The sequence below is a fragment of the Topomyia yanbarensis genome, chromosome 3 (assembly GCF_030247195.1).
Source record: "Topomyia yanbarensis strain Yona2022 chromosome 3, ASM3024719v1, whole genome shotgun sequence".
In the NCBI taxonomy this organism is placed as follows: domain Eukaryota; kingdom Metazoa; phylum Arthropoda; class Insecta; order Diptera; family Culicidae; genus Topomyia; species Topomyia yanbarensis.
This window is the reverse complement of record NC_080672.1, coordinates 46516047-46529120: the sequence shown is the minus strand read 5'-3', so window position 1 is coordinate 46529120 and position 13074 is coordinate 46516047. Positions and strand designations below refer to the sequence as shown.

The 13074-nt window shown below is 39.3% G+C and overlaps 1 protein-coding gene across 7 annotated transcripts in view; it reads left to right on the top strand.

Moving 5' to 3' along the window:
* Nucleotides 1-13074, top strand: part of LOC131693780 (transcription factor AP-2-epsilon) — a 402059-nt gene that overhangs the window by 348767 nt on the left and 40218 nt on the right. The gene's annotated exons all lie outside the window — the stretch shown is intronic.

Here is a 13074-nt window from a genome sequence, read left to right as displayed (position 1 = left end):
CGAATAACCGACCAAGTGGTTCAGCTAGGCCGATTGGGATGTATTTTCATAGTTAAGCTTTCCTCAGTAGAGTCTGAGTAGAGTAATCCGTAATGTGTCGTCTTTGCACAGAACTGATGCGCATTTGCTTGTCGTTGATAAGTGTAAAGAATTCTCTGTGTACTATCGCATTATGTTTTGTTCTACAGGATCAAGTAGAAGGCAATAGGTTGGTCTACCCACATTCATACCACAAAACATTTAAAAAAATGAATAGATGCCATACTTTTTTCGATGAGGAACCTGAATACTCTAAGCCAACATGTTAATTCTTGACGCACTGAAAATATATAAAATATAAGCCACACCCATATTCGATTCGTCGCCAACAAGGAGTCTGTAACTCGATTTGTCTTAGCACTTCTGGTAGGATCGAAATGTAAGTAAACCAAATGTACTACAAAAATCGGAATGCAGATGCCTTGTAAGCAACACATTGAATATGGGTGTGGCTAACGCAATGAAACAATTTTTTCGACTAGACGTATAGTCCCCTGGTATTATTTGGAATTATGCACCAAATATTCGTAGGCCGAAATGAAAGTATTATAATATTTCATCTAGCTTGTTACGTGAACGGTTTATTGTTATATTTGTGAAATTCCAAGCATAGAGAATAGATGTTATTGTTGATTAGGTTATTAAGCACGGACAACTAATAGTAGTACAATGGAGATGGATCTTTTATGTATCAATGATGCAGTTTACTTCTGCGTGCTGAGATCCTCTTCCTTGGCGTTGCAACATTAGATGCATTGTCCGATGCGGCTTGAGGGTCATTCGGTCATGCCTTCGCTCGCGCGATCGCTAATGTCCATGTCGTTATCTGTAGTGCTTTTTTGCTATTCACTGACCAATTCTCATTTGTTTTTTTATTTATTGATCATGCTAGTTTTTGGTTCGAAGGCACTACGCGCTATCGTTGTTGCTTTGCTGTAGGTCATGGCAGTTGGTGTTGTGGTTTTGAGCGCAACTGTTGTTAAGTTAGTAAAGTATTGTTACTCCCCGATCCGTTGTCGTTAGTTGAGCAACCGTTTGTAGTTTAGATAAGACGACTCTTTTTTTTTTATTTTCACTGTGTACCTATTCGGGTCGTAATAGATAGGATTTTCTTAGCAGCCTTTACTCGAGGTTTTCTGTGGTATAGCGGCTGATCACATAATTAACACGTAGCGATCTGTCCTGGGTGCATGACTAATGTTCACAGATGTACAGATCGGAAAACTAGAGGTGGCAGGACGTAAAATCTAACAGCTAATCTTTAGTCTTCTAGTGGCAGTAGTCGAGCTCGCCACACATAGTCGAGTAAAGCATTTTCAACGCTGAAATTTGGGTTAAAACCAATTGTTCTCCACCAAGGAGAAAATTGTGTAAAACCACATTCGCGTGTAATGGACACAAAACCTGTAACTAAAATAATTATGAAATTTGCTTTTCGACTTCGTCTCATCAGAATCCAACATTAACTTAGTGGCAGAACTAGGCTAGCGCCAGATTGACGCTAGCTCCAAAAAAACGGAAGCACTACTTGTGTTCCTTAGCAAACCCCTGGTCAAGCGTGATGTTTTGCAATAAAATGAATTTAATTAGAGCTGATGGGAACTAGTGAAATCGAAACATTTGGTTTGGCTCAGAAAGCCATTACCAAATTTTATCTCCAATTACCTCCTCAGTGGAGATAAAATGGTGTTCACCCATTTTTTTCTTTAGGGGAGAATACTACATAGTGCATCTTGCTAATCTGCTTATCCAAAACAAATTTTTCAATTTCACTAGTTCTCACTAGTTACGGGTATCTCTGTAAAATGCACAAAAAGTTTTTTTATGTTTTATGATAATTTCAATTGAGCGACCGAAAATAAAAGTTGCAAGGATAGAACATGCTTCGCAAAACCCGTTTCAAATATATTAGAATATAAAAATCGGAAATAAACTTCAAGCATAAAAATCGGACAGAAATCCTTCAGCATAAGAATTGCTTAAAAAGTTCTCACCCGTAAAACTCGGCAAGGATGAACCTCCAGCATAAAAATCGTTTAAAAATAAATAAATCGCTCGTAGGAGCATCCGTATATCTTGATGTTCAAGATTAAAAGTCGGCCAAAAAAACTACTGTGTAAGAGTCGGATGTTTTTCTTTCCGGTTTTTTTACTGATGGTTTTTTTACCCGATTCTTACAAAGGAATGTCCCAGTCCGATTTTTATGCTTGAAGTTCATATTCGGTTTTTATATTCTCATATATTTGAAACGGGTTTTACGAAGCATGTTCTGTCCTTCCGACTTTTACTTTCGGTCGCTCAATTGTTATTCCCTTTTTGTCCATTTGCATTTTCCAGGATTGCAACTTGAAGATTCGACATGTCGTCTTACTAGCGCTACAATACTTAGCCTCGGGATGGTGGTGCCATTTTGTATATAGCTGCCATTTTGCTGCTTGGGCTGTATTGGATACGTTTGAATGCGATGAAATGTGCGGAGTATTATTCTAAAGATTACATTACAAACAAATCATCAGCAATCTATTGGCTTTTTATTTGCTCTATAATAGCATTAATTAAATATTTAATGCTTTCGTGGATTAAAGTGCCATGAGGCTACTGGGAACTGACATACACTGCTGGTCAATAAAATAGGTGTGAGATAAAAATACATGAAATTATGAGTTTTCTCTAAAAATATTGTTATATTCAAATCTTTTATAGTTAGACACAGTCGTAAATATGAAAAAGAACACTTTTATTTGTAAATTAAATGTTTTACTTTATGGTAACTCTCTCTCTTCTCCTTGAAATCCAAAAAAGTACCTTGTCAATAAAATAGGTGTATTGTAATCCATTGCATTAAAATTTTTCAAATCCAATGATTTTAAGACTTTAATATTTTTAACAACTAGTAGCCTGTGTAACCTCCCTTATTCGACCAAATTTTATCCATTCGTCTTGGCATTGAGCCATTCAAACGCTAGTAAGTTTCAGTTGGTATAGCGCAACTCTCCTTTTAAGCTGCTTCCCAAAACCGATCCTTATTTGTGAAATTTCGACCGGATAGCTTCTTTTTAAGTACATTCCGTAGATTTTCTATGGGATTGATGACAGGAGATGGGCAGGGTCCGAAATTATAGTCACTTTATTATCCCGAAATCATTCCTTTACATACTTCGATGTTTGTTTTCGATCAATGTCTTGCTGAAACTGCCATATAAAGGCACGTTATCTTTGGTATAGGACTACATGACATTCTTTAGGATGTCCATCCTTTAGCCTTGCATTCGAATCTTGCCATTATAGTGGTGTTGCGGAAAATAGGATCTGCGCCATGCCACGAAAAGCAGCTCCAAACCTCATTGTTCTCACATCCGTGCTTTATCATATTTTGCGTGTGTCGCAGATCAAACTCAAACTTCAAATCAAACCTTGGACGTCCTACGTTTCGTTGTGCATCGGAGGAAAACAAGTTTATCTTCGATTCGTCTCTCCGAAGGATATGTCCCCATTTTTTTATTCATTCTGAACCAGGCCCATTAACGGTATTTAAAAGCAAATTGTATATTTCTTCGAAGGCTTTTACTTGGCAATAGTGAAACCTTCTCAGCAATTCCTTCTGGAAGATTGGAATTTTACGGCCTACGGCGAACTATTCTCGGACTTACCACATTTCCAATTTGTGCTGAATTATTCCTGAAGGACGCGAATGGATCTGATTTCGCTAATGTTGTAATACGATGGTCAGCTGCTGTAGATGTTTTCTTGGGTTTTTTGCGTGTCTCCTTTTTTCAAAGGTTTCAAGGCATTTGTAACGAAGCTTTCGGAACGCCGAATTGTATTCGTGATTTATTTGTACGTCTTATCTTCTTGAACAAGCAAAACTCGTTCCACTTGAGTACAGTGAGCTGCTCGACCCATTATATAACAAATTTTTGACTTATTTAACATTTAACTTTATTAGCACGCTGAATACAAACTTTACCAAATAAAACGTTTAATGGAGTTATGTAACATAATAACCCGTTAATATATTTCACACACCAATTATATTGACCACACAAAAAGCCTGCGGCAGTCTTGTTTTGCATCTTGACAAAGATTGCAAATATAATCATCGCCAACAACCCACTAGTAACTTGACAGATACCAAGGCTCGTGTGTGCGGTAGGTGTGATTAAGATTCTTTTAACTTGGTATGTGTATATTGAGAGAAATACAAAATAATCTATCACACACCTATTTTTTGGTCAGCAGTGTACAACTAAAGATTTCAATTTGTGTAATAAAAATAAAAAAAAACTGTCGCTTTGATATGACAGCAGCAAACACCGACTTGCCATTGGCTGGCGCTACGATCGACCAGCAATCGCAAAACGGGCCTTGCATGCAAACTTGGATAAAATGCTGATTTTCGTATGCAAACCCGTATCCGATGATGAATTTCAACGTATCATTTCTGCATAGGTTTTTAGGGAAACTGTTCTAACTTATATGTCTGTTCTCTGTGATGAGACTTGTATGCGTTATATCATATCCATATAAGTATATAGAGATGTCAATTATGCTACATTTTTCCTGTTGAGCATAAATAGGGTTTGATTACATTGTTAAGAGTGAAATAGAGTTTGTATACATTGCCAGTGCTAATTTATAACCAATATACTTATTGGCACTTAATTTTCATAGATTATCAAAGTAGTCAAACGAAACCTTGCTAAATGCACTCAATTAGCGATCAAATTTGACAACAAGCCATTTAACGTGTGAAATGAGTACTACTTGAAATATTTCTTTCAACTTCTTCGTTTTTCATTTTTGGCCAAACCAATGTTCATCCTCAAACAACGTCCTGTATCTATGTAAACCATGCCACCGCGTGTTAATTCTGTCTGCATACTGCTGAGGATTATGCACACAAAAATATTTCTAACCTAAATATATTTTACTCACAATTGCCATAACAATATCTCTTATTTATGAAATATTGGCTTAAGACCTGGTCTGCTGAAATAAATAATTTCTGTAAAGTGATACATAACCATTTTCATCGAATGTAACTGTATATCACTTTTAAACAGTTTTTCAATAATAGGGGCTCCTAAGTTCAATGATGCACGAGTGATGTTAAGACGATTCGGTGAGGGTTAGGTTCAAGGTTAGGTTCTAGATATGCATTTCCATAAAAAAAAACTTTGGAAATTTACTTACCCACGGAATATTTGGTTACTCCTGCCTTCTTAAAGAAAATAATCTGAGACCATTTCGAAAAAGTAATCTACCATCCTTCAATATAGAATACACCGGAAATAGACCCAAAATTGATGAATAAACAAGCACGAAATATGTGCCCATACGCACAAGTAAATTATTTCCCTAATCGAATTATGATTTAAATCCTTTCCATCCTGTTTCAATTGGCGGCGTGTACCCGTCCGCCCTCTCGAAAAGCGAAACACGAAGGATCAACCAACGATTTTTTTTTCCAAGCAAGGCACAGCAAAAAAATACCTCCAACAACAGCGTCACTAGGTCTGGGACGGTTGAAGTCCTGCATCAATCTGTGCGCCGAAGACGACAGTTTTCGCCTCGCACCGCGTTTGTCGGTTTGAATTCGAGATCGCCTGAGGCCAAATTCGAAACCCATCAACTCCTGTTGCATATGTAGTAAGTGGTCCGGCTGCTCTCTGTAGCCATCAGTATCCGCAGTAGCACATATTGTGTTTTTTTTGGTTCCGTGTGTGTTCCGACCTACACTTTTCGGTCCCCTTCAACCAAATATACGAGCTCTCTTTGGTAGGGCAGGGCAGGGGCAAAAAACTTTAAAAAGTGAAACATATTGTTAATTATTTAGTTGGTTCTGCGCCATGTATAGCAAGGCACATTCTTCACGGTTGGTTTCTCTATTCTCTCTACTGGAAAGCTCTGCTAAATGTCCTCCGGGGAGACAGACCACCTCACATATGGCGGTAGCCTCCTGCTCGTATCTCGCCGAAGGGGTGTTTATTTAGGTCCAACGGCGAAAATCCGTGCCACGATAGCTATCCACCAGCAAACCTTTTGACGCACGGTAACTATCGATTGTTATTAGGATTTCGATTAGGGATTCTCCGGAATTCTCTACGGACAAAAGTTCGCCACGGCGATTCGGGAGTTCCTAGCGATAGAGACTTTCTCCGGTCCCGCAACCGGACCGGCTGGTCGTTCAGTGATAGAGTGATTAAGAATAGCGAACAATTATCGCAGGTTTTTTGTGTACGGCGGACACATTTGCGGTCAGCTCACATCTCATCGGCTTTAGTGGGATGAAGACATTAATCAAATCTGCGATTCACTTGGATATACACATTTTTTTTTTCGTTGCGGTTGCGAGTGCGCTATATGCCGGGCAACCGTCGGCGCAGCATGCGGTAGCAATGAATTGAGCCTTTGTAATCCGCTTCTTTTGATTACCGCGAAGGATTAATTCGATTAAAATGGGCTAGTAATTAGGCCGACTTCGAGTGTGACTAAATTGGGACCGGTCGGTGGTGGGGGTCATATGACGTTGCAGTATCTCAAGATGATTTCGATAGAGTTTATTTAATGACGCGCGCGTGCTCCTGAAAAGTGTTTTCAAACGTGCTTCTTTTATCAATTCTGTAATTTTGCTTCTTTTTTCTGCATATGCTAAACAACATACATTCCATCAGTTATCTATCATATGAACCCAGTAGTTCTCATAAACTTGTAGTAATCAAAATTTACATACATTTCTTCAAAATAAATTTGATTTATTCAAAGATCTGCATTTCCATTATCTTTGGTCCCGATCACCAAATTATCGAACGGCTCGAAAACCAACCACCACCGAACAAGACATGACCCCGCAGATATAATTCCTCACCTTTGTGAGCCATTACCTATCGTATAGGTTTCGAGTTCTCTGTCGTTTGTTGCCATTCGGTATCCGACGCACAAGGCGGGATTCCAATTACGCGTCGTGTCTGTTTTGAAAGCGTTTCGACAAGGAGGAACCTCTTCGTTACACAGCTTCCGAAAAATGTGAAGATTTAATGTGTTTCTCGGAATCGACTATTACCTATTCGGGAGGAGGAAGATTGAACGCTAACGGTACTCATTTTGCCTGACGATGTTACTGATCGGCTGCTTGCCGCAGATTTGGCTTATCTTTATGTTTTGGAAGCGTAAAATTGTCTACGAGTTGCGTTCACTGATAGCCGTCGCCGAGATAACTACCGAGATCGTCAGGTATAAGCTGTTGCAGAAAAAGAGCACTTTCCGGATATTTTCCCAAAAAAGAGACCTGGCCGTAAATTTGTTGATGGGTAATCCATCATTTTAATGGTTTCCTTAGCCCAACAAAACCAAAACCAAGGCAAGACAGTAAAATCGGCCCACTCTCTTTCCTACCCTCCCCCAATGCAGTCGAGTGAAGAAATGAATGAACCATCGAACAGTAACCCTTTGTGACTTGAGCGGTGCTCCGAACACTCGCCTTATCAGCAATCTAAATTATCCTTTATGACATCCCATCATGGCAAGGTAACCATGGGGCCGTACACATTCACACGAGTCGGTCTTGTAAAGGACACCAGCCCGTTATAGACATTTTTATCACCCCTTTTATTGAGTGGTGTTGTTAGCTATTATATATTTGCCCCAGTGACTTCATCCGAGGTGTGAATGGGAGAAAGTTGGCTGTCTGTTTGAGTTGTGCAACAGGCACATGTTTTTGTATGTTCTATGGTTTCGAAATATAATCTAATAGTTTCATAGTACGCATCAACTACAACTTTCCTATTGAGCTTGTAGACTTAATGAAATCCCAAATCCCTAAAATCAACTTATTAATTAATTGATCCAATTTATTCTTATGTTAGTGGACATAATTAGTAATAAAAAGTTCTGCAATTTAAACGCTTAATCCCTCTATAAAGGTAAGTACTCGGGTTTTTTATCAGGGTATGTAATACTGGGAATTTTTCACCGATTAGAACGCTTTAGGATGTTCAATAATAATGTGAATGAATTCAATACCTTTCTGTAATAAAAGTAAAGAGCGTAAATTTTTTTCTCTCCAAAAGTCTCTGGACTCCCTAGAAATGGTTGGCACGTTTCTTTTTGCTTGGGTACTGTCAGCTCAATCGAAGATGGCGTCGAAACAGTAAGCATTCCGCGAGCGTGTTGTACGGTTTTACGAAACGCATGGTCATCGTGGAAGACGCTCCGGAGTATCTTGAGTAGAAAAAGATACCGCACGTGCCTAAAGAAAGAAGCGCGGCCAACTTGCCCCAGTGCCGTCCCATTGAGGATTTTTTTGGCTCCCTCAGTACCCTAGTGTACAAAAATAATTGGCAGACCAAGGATACGAAGTTGACCACCACGATCCGGAATTGTACCGGGAGATGGACGTCGGTGCCGTCCTGCGCTCTTGTGAGAGCATCACGACTAAGTTGCGTCGTACGGTTGACCAGGGCCCTTTCTGCAATATTCATTGACGTTTTTTTTTTTGGAGAAAAAACATTATGTTTTTATTAAAAAATACTGAATACGTTGAAAATTTGTTTTTTAACTACATGATTGAAAAAATTCTCATTTTTTTAACACCCGTTAATCCGGGATTCATGCATATTTACACCCGATAGAAATGGAATTAGGGTTGTGATACAAGTAATACCAGTACCAAACTTCGCACCGCTGAAGTTCCTAAATATGACCTAAGCCTTAAAAATAAAAAATAATAGATACCGAATTTGAAAAAAAACACTAAACTCTGACATTCAACATCGTATGTTGAACAGAGTAGGTTTTCGACATTTTGGAGCGTCTCTCACTTTTTTCTCGAGAATTGTCCTACTGGAGCTTTAAAATTAGGGTTTCGGAAGGGCTTATCATCAGAATCACTCACTACAATTGCAGACGAGACGGGGAATGCCTCTAAATCACTGTTTAAGGCACAGCGGCCGGGCGGGATTCTGAATTGATATTCATTGTACGTTTCAGATATGTGCAGACGCAGGGACTTCACGACCGCGTGTATCATTGCGAAAAGCGCGAGTGTTGTACGTTAACGTGTTGGATCGCGTGGGCATTTGTATGTCGCGTGTGCTAGCGTGTACGTAACTTTGCGTGTAAAAATTCTATTCTATAACCGTGTGTCCATTCGCATATTCACGTGTGGTTTTGGATGATCGCTCGGTGCACGTTTCAGACATTAGAAGAGAGTGAGTTCTTCCATATCACGAGTTTCCTGTCATGTCACCATATAACATGTTGTCTAGTGGATATGAGCGTCTTTTTATTGGTCCAGCTGAAAGCATAGCTCCAGGCTACTAGGGCCGAGAGTAGGAACTTCTGGACGTAACCGACTCATAATCACTCGAACACGGGCGCTTGTAGGTTCACTTTTGGGACCGAGTTTGTAAATTTATAAGTGGTAAAACGTTCAATTAGTAATCGGGCCGTTATCCTGTTTATGAGATCGCGGACGCAGGCGTGCGTGGATAACCGCGAAGGGCTCGAGCGCTTGTATCTTACCGTGCTTGTCGGCGGTATGTAACTTTGTGTGCATAAATTCGATTTTACAACCATTCGCATATTCACGTGTATTCTTAAATGATCGCGCACGGACCGTGAATCTGATACTTAATTTTTAGTGTGTGGTTCAGATGGTGGAAGATCCCATATCACTAGAGTTTCCGGTCATGTCGCCAAGGAACGTGTAGTCTAGTTAATATGGGTGTCATTCTTTTTGGTTCCACTGAACATGGACCTAGGCTGCTAAGACCGAAGGCAGAGATTTTCGGACGTGATTGTCGCGCGAACATAGGCGTTTGTAGGTTCCCGCTTTTATAAGTATTGGTGCTAAAACATTAATTTTATCATCGAGGTGTTTTCATGTTTGCGAGATCGCGGGCTTTGGTGTGCGTGGATGATCGGGAAGATCTTAAGCGTTTGTATGTTAACGTGCTGATTGCTAGAAAAGTGAGATTACCTATATCACTGGTGTATCCGGTCATGTCTCCATGGAACGTGTTGTTCAGTGAATGTGACCGTAATTTTTTTATTGATCCAACTGTAGTTAGCACGAGGCTTAATACTAAGAGCGAGAGTAGAGATTTCTGGACGTGACCGATTCATGATTACGCGAGTGGTGGATTAATGCATGAGACCGCGTTTGTAACTTTATAGGTGCTAAAAGGTTCACTTAATTACCGGGGTGTTTAATGGTGGCGGCTGCAAGTTTGCGTGGATGTTTGCAATTGCATGTTTGTGACCAGGTTTATGTTATCGCGAAGGCCACGATGGTTGGATCGTTTTTCGTTTCCAATGGGAGAGATTGTGAATGTATATGAATGTGCAATTGATTGTGTAAGTGAGTGTTAGCGAGTGAGTGAAAAGCGTAAAATAACAAACCGAATAGAGAAACTATATGAGAAAGGCAAAAACGATGCAAACGGATTAATTAGAAGTGAATAAATTGATCAATATTATTTGTTATACGTGAGTAGTGGAAAAGTCAACTCATAGAAGTACAACAAAACAGACTAATGAAGTAGAAGAAAAAAACACACGCGCTTAAACTATTTTAACTCGTCTAAATGCCAGCAAATGATGTTTACTTACCATTAGCGACAAATGCATACTGTTAGAATTTTATCATGCTATGCTAAACGGGACTGGACGATAATTTAATCGTAACTTAAGTTATCCAATCCGATCTTCCCGAATGAATGGAATCAAATGCACGAGTTCAACACAGGAAAAAGTGGACACGAATCCTAGGTATGATTACCCACTATTTTTTTTTTGTTAACGGAAACTTTGCCACTGCGACCACTATTCAGGTTATCTTTTGTGGCTATTTATTCTATCATATACGCCAGTTCTGCATCCATTCCTTGACCAAGCCGTTACAAATACTCAGACAAACACTTACACAGATAGACATTAGGGTGGCACAAAAATTAGATTCCTGCTCCGAGCATATTTTTACGTATCATTTGGGTCCTAGAACAACTATGCAAATTCTTAGCTCGATCCCTGAAACTATATTTTTGCGCCCACTGTTTAAAGTTTACATAATTTTGCATGGGAAAATTAACTTTCACAAAATAATTCCTCCAGGAGTCTTCGATTATCTCTTAAAAATAAATCGTAATGTGACTTTTATAGGAAATTTAACAAAGAAACAATGTCTCAAAGACCACGAAACCACGATCTGACGCTTGAGAAAAGTTTTGAAGCAGAAACCGATTGATGCTCTGACGATTGATAAAATATTCATTTTTTTCTTGCACCACTGCTGTTGGTTGTCTAATTATATGCAATTTTGTTTTGATCTTCTCTTAATGTGTCTAAATCAATTACCTGAACTGTTTGGCCTCTTCACAAGAGTTTTGAAGGATAAGTCGAGGCTTCTTTTGTATATAATAAGAGAAAGTTAAAAATTTTACATATAACTCGACTGTCAGCATCAGTGAGGCCATGAAAATTTAAATTTTCATCATTTATCAGGGCATTAATCGGCGTTAAAATATAGTTTCACTGATCGAGCTTAAAATTTGCAGAGTTGTTCTGGGAGCTAAATGGGACCCAGAAAGTTACTCGGAGCAATTTTTTTTATATAACCGTGCCTCACTCTAATGAACATACGACTAGGACGTAGAAATTGTATACTAATACTAAAAACTACAATTATTACTACACTAATAGCAATAGACTATTACTTTTACATTTCTTTAATTTATTAGCCTGTGCACGTTGACGAAGTCGACCGATTAATCGACACATAATTACCTCCACTGCGAGCCGTGTCCACCAACACCACCATTGAGCTGTGGAACAATGGTTGCAAACACAGTCCGCAGCAAAAGTAGTATGGACAGGTACAGAGTATGAAAAAACACAAAACATAAAAAAGGCCTATAAGACCTCTCGGTCGCTTCGATGCACCACTGTCGAGGAGCAATGCAATAACCATCTTAGGACAATTATCAGACAAAGGTTCTTTAAAACTGATGTTCGAAACTTGGTTGATGATGTTTGCAATACCGTCAAACCCATCAACCTAGGGGAGGGCATTTTAGAGCGTCTCTCACTATTTAGAGAAAAAATCTTCGAGTACCGGTATTTTAAAGGTATTACCGGTACCAAGGGGTCGAGTGCCCTAGTACCGGCCCACGACTGATTGAGTTCGGTCCCGGTATCCTGACCATGTTGGTAGTAAGGAGGGACCTTCCGAGTGTCGTTGTGGTACGGGGTTCTTGACTCCGTGAAGTTTATATATCCAGTAATATTGAATCATGGGCGACCATTCCAACGCCCATGCGGTGCGACAGAGGGCCTATTCTCTTGTGCTGTATAATGTTGGTCTTAAAGCCAGTCTTTATAAAGTACAGTAGGATAGCAGATAGATCTATTCTCTTACTCCTCATCGAATATCTCGAATTTCTGAGGTCGTCCGCTCATGTCGGTCTCAAACGTTGTGCAAAAATAGTAGGGTTGAACACCCCACTGGGGCAAAATGCCTCTTTTCAATTCCCAGGATTCCTGAATTATCTAAAAAGTAAAAATGACTTACAACAGAATCGTTTCACGAAATCAACGGATTAAGTTAGTTTTGTATTTTTAATATGTAGTAAAACAACAATATACACAAAAGTTATAATATTACAGTTACTATCTTAGTTTTTAGCTTGGCTTAAGACTATGTGTACGTGTAGAATTATTCATGCATTCACAACAGCTCATCACCGGCTAAAACACCCCACCCATTGTTGTGGGGCATACTCACCGATTGCTGTGGGGCATACCATCCTCTTGTTGTGGGGCATATTACATTGTAACCGGTGGCATTTGGCCCTGGGTGAAATAAAAAACTAGAATTTAGGCATCTTTGAAAAATGTTTAATAATAGGGGAACCCGGGGCTATTAAGACAATGGGGGTAATTCGGACCCCCTCGATTTCTCAGAAAATAGCAAGACTTTCTAACTATCGTACATATTCGTGGAACCGCTATTCTGAAACATTAATTTTGAGAGCTGAA